Source organism: Cibotium barometz, chromosome 60 (genome assembly GCF_041138505.1).
Source record: "Cibotium barometz isolate CiBa-2024 chromosome 60, ASM4113850v1, whole genome shotgun sequence".
Classification (NCBI taxonomy): Eukaryota; Viridiplantae; Streptophyta; class Polypodiopsida; order Cyatheales; family Cibotiaceae; genus Cibotium; species Cibotium barometz.
The window spans coordinates 2465757-2478766 of NC_141105.1; positions in this window are offsets into that span (position 1 = coordinate 2465757).

A 13010-nucleotide genomic window follows, 5' to 3' on the forward strand; every position below is an offset into this window, starting at 1 on the left:
CCAATGTGAAACATAGTAGTGAAAGCTCCTATACATGTGGTCTGGAACGAGTTCACTCCTTCCACCTGCACTTTTGTGGGAGTCAATGATAAATGTTGTATCTCACGCTATGAGACATTAGGTTATAGCGAGCTCTCTTATGTTTTATTTGAGACCAATTTCTATGGTCATGCTGGCATGCCTCACCTCTAAGTCTTCCTCTTCTAGGTCAATTGCTTGGGCCATGTTAACGGAGATGGAGCAAGTACGAAGCTTGGCTTTCCTAACCTTAACTTCTTTTTTAGCCTTTGCTCTACTAAGGATTTATTTCTTGCGCTTCTTGGCAGAGAGAGAGAGAGTTTTCTAGATTCTCTATGTGGCCGTTAACTAGATCAGAACCTTAAAAATATTAAGCTCTCTTTTTTCCATTGGTGGCATAGTCCACACCTGAGAGTCTATGGCCTCAACATATCAAAGCTAATGCTCTTCATTCCCTCGTCCAAGAAGTACTACATGGGCTCAGCCTCTTTGGTCACATCACAATGATTACCTATTCTTAGGCTACGTACAAGGTAGCAGTTCTCGAGTCCCAATAGAATTATGGCTATCCATCCTCGTCCAAGAAGAACTACAGGCATGATAAAAAATTTCCCTTCCAAGGGGTTATTCCCAGTGTGAAACATAGTAGTGAAAGCTCCTATGCATGTGGTTTGGAAGAACGAGTTCACTCCTTCCGCCTGCACTCTTGTGGGAGTCAATGATGGTTGTTGTATCTCACACTGTCTCATGAGACATTAGGTTATGGCTAGCTCTCCCATGTTTTATTTGAGAGCAATTTCTATGATCATGAGACAATAGGTTATGGCTAGCTCTCCCATGTTTTATTTGAGAGCAATTTCTATGATCATGAGACATTGCGTTATGGCTAGCTCTCCCATGTTTTATTTGAGAGCAATTTCTATGATCATGACCAATCATGAGCAATTTCTATGATCATGAGACATTAGGTTATGGATAGATCTCCCATGTTTTTTTTGAGAGTAATTTCTATGATCATGAGACATTGGGTTATGGCTAGCTCTCCCATGTTTTATTTGAGAGCAATTTCTATGATCATGGCTGGCAGACTTCACCTCCTCCTAGTTTTCCTCTGCTAGGTCAATTACTCGGTCCATGTCCTCCAGTCCCAATCAAGTTATGCCCATCCATCATAATCCAAGAAGTACTACAGGCATGATATAAAACTTCCCTCCCCAAGGGGTTATTCCCAATGTGAAACATAGTAGTGAAAACTCCTATACATGTGGTCTGGAATGAGTTCACTCCTTCCACCTGCACTTTTGTGGGAGTCAATGATGGTTGTTGTATCTCACGCTATCTCATGAGACATTAGGTTATAGCAAGCTCTCATGTTTTATTTGAGACCAATTTCTATGGTCATGCTGGCACGCTTCACCTCTGAGTCTTTCTCTTCTAGGTCAATTGCTTGGGCCATGTTAACGGAGATGGAGCAAGTACGAAGCTTGGCTTTCCTAACCTTAACTTCTTTTTTAGCCTTTGCTCTACTAAGGATTTATTTCTTGCTCTTCTTGGCAGAGCGAGAGAGTTTTCTAGATTCTTCCAAACCTAAGGGTTCATCTCTCTATGCGGCCGTTAATCTTGATCAGAACCTTAAAAATATTGAGCTCTCTTTTTTCCATTGGTGGCAAAGTCCACACCTGAGAGTCTATGGCCTCAACATATCAAAGCTAATGCTCTTCATTCCCTCGTCCAAGAAGTACTACATGGGCTCAGCCTCTTTAGTCACATCACAATGATTACCTATTCTTAGGCTAGGTACAAGGTAGCAGTTCTCGAGTCCCAATCAAATTATGCCTATCCATCGTCGTCCAAGAACTACTGTAGGCCTGATTTAAAACTTCCCTTCTAAGGGGTTATTCCCAATGCAAAATATTATAGTGAGAGCTCCAATGATGCATGTGGTTTGCAATGTGTTCACTCCTTCCACCTAAACTTCTGTGGGAGTCGATGATGCTTGTTGTATCTCACACTGTCTCATGAGACATTAGGTTATGGCTAGCTCTCCCTTGTTTTATTTGAGACCAATTTCTATGATCACAACCACGCTTCGCCTCCTAGTCTTGCTCTTCTAGGTCAATTACTTGGGCCATGTTAATGGAGATGAAGCAATCACAAAGCTTGGCTTGCCTAGCCTTAACTTCTTTTTTAGCCTTTGCTAAGAATTTATTCATTGCTCTTCTTGGCAGAGCGAGAGAGTTTTTTAGATTCTTCCAAACCTAAGGGTTCATCTCTCTATGTGGCCATTAGCTTGATCAGAATATTGAGCTCTCTTTTTCATTGGTGGCAAAAGTCGACATGAGAATCTATGGCCTCAATATATCATAGCTAATGGTCTTCATTCCCTCGTCCAAGAAGTCCTCTTTTGTCACATCACACAATGATTACCTATCCCAAGGCTACTTTTTACAAGGTAGCAGTTCTTGAGTCCCAATCAATTTATGGCCGTCCATTCTCGTCCAAGAAGAACTACAGGGATGATATAAAACTTCCCTTCCAAGGGGTTATTCCCAATGTGAAACATATAGTACTGAAAGCTCCCATGCATGTGGTTTGGAACGAGCTCACTCCTTCCACCTGCACTTTTGTGGGAGTCAATGATGGCTGTTGTGTCTCACACTGTCTCATGAGACATTAGGTTATGGCTAGCTCTCCCATGCTTTATTTGAGACCAATTTCTATGGTCATGCAAAACCATAGTCTGCACATTTCACCTCCCAGTCCTCCTCTTCTAGGTCAATTACTTGGGCCATGTTAACGGAGATGGAACAATTAAGAAGCTTGGCTTGCCTAGCCTTAACTTCTTTTCTAGCCTTTGCTACTAAGGATTTACTTATTTCTCTTCTTGGCAGAGCCATAGAGTTTTCTAGATTCTTCCAGACATAAGGGTTCATCTTTCTATGTGGCCATTAACTTGATCAGAACCTTAAAAATATTGAGCTCTCTTTTCCATTGGTGGAAAAAGTCCACACATGAGAGTCTATGGCCTCAACATATCAAAGCTAATGCAATGTCTTCATTCCCTCGTCCAAGATGTACTATATGGGCTCCTCTTTGGTCACATCAGCAGAATGATTACTGATATCCCAAGGCTACTTATTACAAGGTAGCAGTTCTCGAGTGTCCCAATCAAATTATGCCCATCCATCCTGATCCAAGAAGTACTGTAGGCATGATGTAAAACTTCCCTTCCAAGGAGTTATTCCCAATGTATAGTAGTGAAAGCTCCTCCTATGTATAAGGTTTGGAACGAGTTCACTCCTTCCTACTGCACTTTTGTGGGAGTTAATGATGGTTGTTGTATCTCACATTGTCTCATGAGACATTAGGTTATGGCTAGCTCTCTCATGTTTTATTTGAGACCAATTTCTATGGTCATGCAAAACCATATTCTGGCACACTTCACCTCCCAGTCTTCCTCTTCTAGGTTAATTACTTGGGCCATGCTAACGGAGGTGGAGCAATTACAAAGCCTGGCTTTGCTAGCCTTAACTTCTTTTTTAGCCTTTGCTAAAGATTTAGTTACTGCTCTTCTTGACAGAGTGAGAGAGTTTTCTAGATTCTTCCAAACCTAAGGGTTCAGATCACTATGTGGCCATTAACTTGATCAGAACCTGAAAAATATTCAGCTCCCTTTTCCATTGGTGTGGCAAAAGTCCACATGAGAGTCTATGGCCTCAACATATCAAAGGTAATGCTCTTCATTCCCTCGTCCAAGAAGTACTACATGGGCTCCTCATTGGTCACATCAGAATGATTACCGATATCCCAAGGCTACTCACAAGGTAGTAGTTCTTGAGTCCCAATCAAATTATGCCCATCCATCCTCGTCCAAGAAGAACTACAGGCATGATAAAAAACTTCCCTTCCAAGGGGTTATTCCCAATGTAAAACATAGTAGTGAAAGCTCCTATGCATGTGGTTTGGAAGAACGAGTTCACTCCTTCCGCCTACACTCTTGTGGGAGTCAATGATGGTTGTTGTATCTCACACTGTCTCATGAGACATTAGGTTATGGCTAGCTCTCCCATGTTTTATTTGAGAGCAATTTCTATGATCATGAGACATTAGGTTATGGCTAGATTTCCCATGGTTTATTTGAGAGCAATTTCTATGATCATGAGACATTGGGTTATGGCTAGTTCTCCCATGTTTTATTTGACAGAGCCAGAGAGTTTTCTAGATTCTTCCAAACCTAAGGGTTCATCTCTCTATGTGGCCATTAACTTGATCAGAATATTGAGCTCTCTTTTTCATTGGTGGCAAAAGTCGACATGAGAATCTATGGCCTCAATATATCATAGCTAATGGTCTTCGTCCAAGAAGTCCTCTTTTGTCACATCACACAATGATTACCTATCCCAAGCCTACTTTTTACAAGGTAGCAATTCTTGAGTCCCAATCAATTTATGGCCATCCATTCTCATCCAAGAAGAACTACAGGGATGATATAAAACTTCCCTTCCAAGGGGTTATTCCCAATGTGAAACATATAGTACTGAAAGCTCCCATGCATGTGGTTTGGAACGAGCTCACTCCTTCCACCTGCACTTTTGTGGGAGTCAATGATGGCTGTTGTATCTCACACTGTCTCATGAGACATTAGGTTATGGCTAGCTCTCCCATGCTTTATTTGAGACCAATTTCTATGGTCATGCAAAACCATAGTCTGCACATTTCACCTCCCAGTCCTCCTCTTCTAGGTCAAATACTTGGGCCATGTTAAGGGAGATGGAACAATTACGAAGCTTGGCTTGCCTAGCCTTAACTTCTTTTTTAGCCTTTGCTACTAAGGATTTACTTATTGCTCTTCTTGGCAGAGCGATAGAGTTTTCTAGATTCTTCCAGATATAAGGGCTCATCTCGCTATGTGGCCATTAACTTCATCAGAACCTTAAAAATATTGAGCTCTCTTTTCCATTGGTGGCAAAAGTCCACACATGAGAGTCTATGGCCTCAACATATCAAAGCTAATGCAATGTCTTTATTCCCTCATCCAAGAAGTACTACATGGGCTCCTCTTTGGTCACATCAGCAGAATGATTACCGATATCCCAAGGCTACTTATTACAAGGTAGCAGTTCTCGAGTGTCCCAATCAAATTATGCCCATCCATCCTCATCCAAGAAGTACTGTAGGCATGATGTAAAACTTCCCTTCCAAGGAGTTATTCCCAATGTGAAACATAGTAGTGAAAGCTCCTCCTATGTATAAGGTTTGGAACGAGTTCACTCCTTCCTACTGCACTTTTGTGGGAGTTAATGATGGTTGTTGTATCTCACATTGTCTCATGAGACATTAGGTTATGGCTAGCTCTCTCATGTTTTATTTGAGACTAATTTCTATGGTCATGCAAAACCATATTCTGGCACACTTCACCTCCCAGTCTTCCTCTTCTAGGTTAATTACTTGGGCCATGCTAACGGAGGTGGAGCAATTACGAAGCCTGGCTTTGCTAGCCTTAACTTCTTTTTTAGCCTTTGCTAAAGATTTAGTTACTGCTCTTCTTGACAGAGTGAGAGAGTTTTCTAGATTCTTCCAAACCTAAGGGTTCAGATCACTATGTGGCCATTAACTTGATCAGAACCTGAAAAATATTCAGCTCCCTTTTCCATTGGTGTGGCAAAAGTCCACATGAGAGTCTATGGCCTCAACATATCAAAGGTAATGCTCTTCATTCCCTCGTCCAAGAAGTACTACATGGGCTCCTCATTGGTCACATCAGAATGATTACCGATATCCCAAGGCTACTCACAAGGTAGTAGTTCTTGAGTCCCAATCAAATTATGCCCATCCATCCTCGTCCAAGAAGAACTACAGGCATGATAAAAAACTTCCCTTCCAAGGGGTTATTCCCAATGTAAAACATAGTAGTGAAAGCTCCTATGCATGTGGTTTGGAAGAACGAGTTCACTCCTTCCGCCTACACTCTTGTGGGAGTCAATGATGGTTGTTGTATCTCACACTGTCTCATGAGACATTAGGTTATGGCTAGCTCTCCCATGTTTTATTTGAGAGCTATTTCTATGATCATGAGACATTAGGTTATGGCTAGATCTCCCATGTTTTATTTGAGAGCAATTTCTATGATCATGAGACATTGGGTTATGGCTAGCTCTCCCATGTTTTATTTGAGCGCAATTTCTATGATCATGGTTGGCACACTTCACCTCCTCCTAGTTTTCCTCTGCTAGGTCAATTACTCGGTCCATGTTTTCCAGTCCCAATCAAGTTATGCCCATCCATCCTAATCCAAGAAGTACTACAGGCATGATATAAAACTTCCCTTCCCAAAGGGTTATTCCCAATGTGAAACATAGTAGTGAAAACTCCTATACATGTGGTTGAGTTCACTCCTTCCACCTCTGCACTTTTGTGGGATTCAATGATGGTTGTTGTATCTCACGCTATCTCATGAGACATTAGGTTTTAGCGAGCTCTCTTATGTTTTATTTGAGACCAATTTCTATGGTCATGCTGGCACGCTTCACCTCCGAGTCTTCCTCTTCTAGGTCAATTGCTTGGGCCATGTTAACGGAGATGGAGCAAGTACGAAGCTTGGCTTTCCTAACTTTAACTTCTTTTTTAGCCTTTGCTCTACTAAGGATTTATTTCTTGCTCTTCTTGGCAGAGCGAGAGAGTTTTCTAGATTCTTCCAAACCTAAGGGTTTATCTCTCTATGCGGCCGTTAACTTGATCAGAACCTTAAAAATATTGAGCTCTCTTTTTTCCATTGGTGGCAAAGTCCACACCACCTGAGAGTCTATGGTATCAACATATCAAAGCTAATGCTCTTCATTCCCTCGTCCAGGAAGTACTACATGGGCTCAGCCTTTTTGGTCACATCACAATGATTACCTATTCTTAGGCTACGTACAAGGTAGCAGTTCTCGAGTCCCAATCAAATTATGGCTATCCATCGTCGTCCAAGAACTATTGTAGGCCCGATTTAAAACTTACCTTCTAAGGGGTTATTCCCAATGTGAAATATTATAGTGAGAGCTCCGATGATGCATGTGGTTTGCAACGTGTTCACTCCTTCCACCTGAACTTTTGTCGGAGTCGATGATGCTTGTTGTATCTCACACTATCTCATGAGACATTAGGTTATGGCTAGCTCTCCCATGTTTTTATTTGAGACCAATTTCTATGATCACGACCACGCTTCGCCTCCTAGTCTTCCCTCCTCTTCTAGGTCAATTACTTGGGCCATGTTAATGGAGATGAAGCAATTACGAAGCTTGGCTTGCCTAGCCTTAACTTCTTTTTTAGCCTTTGCTAAGAATTTATTCATTGCTCTTCTTGGCAGAGCGAGAGAATTTTCTAGATTCTTCCAAACCTAAGGATTCATCTCTCTATGTGGCCATTAACTTGATTAGAATATTGAGCTCTCTTTTTCATTGGTGGAAAAAGTCGACATGAGAATCTATAGCCTCAATATATCAAAGCTAATGGTCTTCATTCCCTCGTCCAAGAAGTCCTCTTTGTCACATCACACAATGATTACCTATCCCAAGGCTACTTTTTACAAGGTAGCAGTTCTTGAGTCCCAATCAATTTATGGCCATCCATTCTCGTCCAAGAAGAACTACAGGGATGATATAAAACTTCCCTTCCAAGGGGTTATTCCCGATGTGAAACATATAGTACTGAAAGCTCCCATGCATGTGGTTTGGAACGAGCTCACTCCTTCCACCTGCACTTTTGTGGGAGTCAACGATGGCTATTGTATCTCACACTTTTTTATGAGACATTAGGTTATGGCTAGCTCTCCCATGTTTTATTTGAGACCAATTTCTTTGGTCATGCAAAACCATAGTCTGCACATTTCACCTCCTAGTCCTCCTCTTCTAGGTCAATTACTTGGGCCATGTTAACGGAGATGGAACAATTACGAAGCTTGGCTTTCCTAGCCTTAACTTCTTTTTTAGCCTTTGCTACTAAGGATTTACTTATTGCTCTTCTTGGAAGAGCGATAGAGTTTTCTAGATTCTTCCAGACATAAGGGTTCATCTCGCTATGTGGCCATTAACTTGATCAGAACCTTAAAAATATTGAGCTCTCTTTTCCATTGGTGGCAAAAGTCCACACATGAGAGTCTATGGCCTCAACATATCAAAGCTAATGCATTGTCTTCATTCCCTCGTCCAAGAAGTACTACATGGGCTCCTCTTTGGTCACATCAGCAGAATGATTACCGATATCCCAAGGCTACTTATTACAAGGTAGCAGTTCTCGAGTGTCCCAATCAAATTATGCCCATCCATCCTCATCCAAGAAGTACTGTAGGCATGATGTAAAACTTCCCTTCCAAGGAGTTATTCCCAATGTGAAACATAGTAGTGAAAGCTCCTCCTATGTATAAGGTTTGGAACGAGTTCACTCCTTCCTACTGCACTTTTGTGGGAGTTAATGATGGTTGTTGTATCTCACATTGTCTCATAAGACGTTAGGTTATGGCTAGCTCTCTCATGTTTTATTTGAGACCAATTTCTATGGTCATGCAAAACCATATTCTGGCACACTTCACCTCCCAGTCTTCCTCTTCTAGGTTAATTACTTGGGCCATGCTAACGGAGGTGGAGCAATTACGAAGCCTGGCTTTGCTAGCCTTAACTTCTTTTTTAGCCTTTGCTAAAGATTTATTTACTGCTCTTCTTGACAGAGTGAGAGAGTTTTCTAGATTCTTCCAAACCTAAGGGTTCAGATCACTATGTGGCCATTAACTTGATCAGAACCTGAAAAATATTGAGCTCTCTTTTCCATTGGTGTGGCAAAAGTCCACATGAGAGTCTATGGCCTCAACATATCAAAGGTAATGCTCTTCATTCCCTCGTCCAAGAAGTACTACATGGGCTCCTCGTTGGTCACATCAGAATGATTACCGATATCCCAAGGCTACTCATAAGGTAGTAGTTCTTGAGTCCCAATCAAATTATGCCCATCCATCCTCGTCCAAGAAGAACTACAGGCATGATAAAAAACTTCCCTTCCAAGGGGTTATTCCCAATGTGAGACATAGTAGTGAAAGCTCCTATGCATGTGGTTTGGAAGAACGAGTTCTTTCCTTCCGCGTGGACTCTTGTGGGAGTCAATGATGGTTGTTGTATCTTACACTGTCTCATGAGACATTAGGTTATGGCTAGCTCTCCCATGTTTTATTTGAGAGCAATTTCTATGATTATGAGACATTAGGTTATGGCTAGCTCTCCCATGTTTTATTTGAGAGCAATTTCTTCGATCATGAGACATTGGGTTAGGGCTAGCTCTCCCATGTCTTATTTGAGAGCAATTTCTATGATCATGGCTGGCACACTTCACCTCCTCCTAGTTTTCCTCTGTTAGGTCAATTACTCGGTCCATGTCCTCCAGTCCCAATCAAGTTATGCCCATCCATCCTAATCCAAGAAGTACTACAGGCATGATATAAAACTTCCCTTCCCAAGGGGTTATTCCCAATGTGAAACATAGTAGTGAAAACTCCTATACATGTGGTCTGGAACGAGTTCACTCCTTCCACCTGCACTTTTGTGGGAGTCAATGATGGTTGTTGTATCTCACGCTATCTCATGAGACATTAGGTTATAGCGAGCTCTCTTATGTTTTATTTGAGACCAATTTCTATGGTCATGCTGGCACGCTTCACCTCCGAGTCTTCCTCTTCTAGGTCAATTGCTTGGGCCATGTTAATGGAGATGGAGCAAGTACGAAGCTTGGCTTTCCTAACCTTAACTTCTTTTTTAGCCTATGCTCTACTAAGGATTTATTTCTTGCTCTTCTTGGCAGAGCGAGAGAGTTTTCTAGATTCTTCCAAACCTAAGGGTTCATCTCTCTATGCGGCCGTTAACTTGATCAGAACCTTAAAAATATTGAGCTCTCTTTTTTCCATTGGTGGCAAAGTCCACACCTGAGAGTCTATGGCCTCAACATATCAAAGCTAATGCTCTTCATTCCCTCGTCCAAGAAGTACTACATGGGCTCAGCTGTAAGGACCCCTTCCCGTAGGGCGGGGGAATCCTTTTGATAGGCGGTTAAGTCTCGTGTTATTTTCCGATTGACGACACCTCGATCTCATAGAAATACGAGGTTACGAGCAAACGGAGGGACCTAACTCTATCTCGCAGGGGAAGCATAGTCATCCTAAAGGAAATTCTAATCCCCAGCACGGAATGTGCGTGGAGATGGAACAAGACCCACACTTGGTTCAAGGAAGCCAACGCCTTTTTTCCCCCGTATTTCATGAGGCACGGCCGCTGGCTCGGTCCCCTAAAACAAGTCTTGTTCGGGACTCTACTATTCAAGATCATCGGTGTGGTTGTGGTTGTGGTTGTGGTTGTGGTGTTGATTGAATTGTTGTTATGGTTATGGTTATGGTTTGGACAACATTGAAATCAACAAACATACTTACATTGAAAAATATTTACAAAAACCCTGGAACCGAGCCGATATTCCAATCCAGCCTCAACCAGCTGGGTAAACCTCACGGACCATCTCCCCTCGTGTCAGCCAGCCGATGAGGGCCAAGCCGTCCTGTCACCCCCTCAGGTACTACCGCTTGTACCAAACCCTCTCGCCCTTTGGAGGGGACGTCTCCTCATGAGGTGGGGGTTAAGTCACCGCACTAGCCTGGACCCACAGAACTAGGCAGCATATATACATCACCCTGGTGGTGAAATCCAATTCCCAGTGGCATAGGAGGGGATTGCCCTGGGCCGACTCCCGGCCTCGCTATCTCCTCCGCCCGACTACACAGGCAAGCACGGAGTTAGCTAAGGGGGGGAGAAGCTGTACCTGCATGTTAGCAATAAACCAGTAGTATATCCAATAAAAAGAGACATAACCTTTATTCAATGAATTCACACATTAACAGAAACCATCGTTTCGGAAAGACAATGATTCAAAAGCAAGATTATTTTCTTATAACTTTACTTAAGAGTAACCATAAGGTACTTTAGGCCATCTATACTAGGGGTTTAACCTTGGTTCCTTTCCTATTATTTCGAATCTTTGCATTAAGCTTCATAAGAGAGAATTTTACTTAAACTTGTTAAATGACCAACCTGGTTATCGTTTTCGTGCCTATTCACTTCAAGAGGGGCGAAGTCGATTGCAGGGACGTGATTCGCTTCATTCCCTCCTTGGGCAGCGCGTGGTTCTTCATTTCGGCGGCGTTTCGGTGCCATAGGAGCACTAGAGTTTTAAGAGGATAGAGAGAGAATGGGGTGAATATAAGAGGTTGGGAACTTGGAGAGAAAAGAGAGAATTCTACTGGTTCAAACGGATTCGAAAACGGGATCCGTTTGGGGTAGGAAAAGCTTGTTGGGCTTATGGGTAGGAAAGACCTCTTAGCCTAAGTTTAAGTCGCCGCATATGGGGGGGGGACTTGAGAGGAGTCCTTAACTTGGAGAGCTCTTGAGAAGAGTGTACGCCTAGGGAGGCCCAGGGAAGAGTGCATGGTTAGGGAGGCCTAGGGAAGAGTAAGGCAAGGGTTGGAGGACAAGCACACTTTAAGTCTATTCACACAGGGGGGGAGAAAGCTCTAGGACATGTCCTAGAGCTTGAGGGAGGGCTTACGCCTAGGGCCTTGCTGGGGGCTTTCTCGGAGAAGGGGGCTGGGAGGGTCCTTTTATAGGTGCTGGAGGGTGGACGTCCGGGTGCGGGAAGGCGACACCTGGGTGGTGTAGGTGTCCGGGAGAGAGTGTGGGCGCGAGACACCTGGGGGTGGAGGTGTCTCGAAGAGAGAGAAAGTGTGACACATGGGGGTGGAGGTGTCCCCAAGAGAGAGAGAGCGCGACACCTGTGGATAGAGGGTTCTGGGAGGAGGGGGTACGTGTAGGGGTGTGCCGGAGGGTGCGTCTAGGTCGTGTACACACTTGGGTGTCCCGGGTGGATTGTCGGTCGTTTCACGGGCGGCGCCCGTGGTGGGGCCCACACCGGCCCCCGCCGTCGTCCCGAGGGGGTCAAAATTTTTTTTTGACGAAAATGTCCGGCCTTGCCCCGTGACCATGGGGGCGTGTTCCATTCGTTGATTAGACGCCTGGATAGTTACTATTTTAGGTCGGAAGTTCGCAGATTAAAGGCTTAAAAGCTTAATTAAACCCATTCCGAGTACCCGTTTTTAGTTCAGAAAAAACTATTTTAAGCGTAAAATTACACGTAGATTCCAAATTTGGATTTAAAATTACAAATTTCTAAGCAAAAATGGCTCATTTTTCAAAAATACAAGTTTTTTGATCGTAAAAATAACAAACTAAGTTATATTTTTCAACTCTGAAGCAAGTACATTGTTATTTACAATGGGTATGTTATATTTTTCAACTCAGAAGCAAGTACATTGTTATTTACAAGTACATTGTTATTTTTCAACTCTGAACCAAGTACATTGTTATTTACAATGGGTATGTTACATCCTTCCCTACTAAAAGAACTCGAGATGTCCGCATCTCGGCACGAACTCTGGGTAATCCTTTTGGAGGGTTGACTCTTTCTCCCAAGTGGCATCCTCCTCAGGGTAATCTTTCCATTCCACTAAATGTTCCCTAAGGATTCTATTGCGAAGCACTCTTTCTCTAGAGTCGATGATTCTATTAAGTCTCATTTCAAGGACTCCCTGAGTTGGCATTACAACTTGTTCATCATCAAGAACATGATCAGGATGAGGCACATATGGCTTTAGTAAGCTTACATGGAATACATCATGGATTTTGAGGTGGGTCGGGAGGCGAAGTTTGTAGGCATGTTTTCCCAAACATTTGATGACTTCATAAGGCCCACAATACCTTGGACTCAGCTTCCTAAATTTTCCAAGAGATAAAGAACTTCTCTTTGGCCGCACTCGAAGAAAAACTTTGTCTCCTTGCTGGAAAATTCTTTCAAATCTTTTGGTATCAGCATAATTCTTTTGGTATCAGCATAATGCTTTTGTCGATCCTGGGCGGCTTTAATATCCTTAT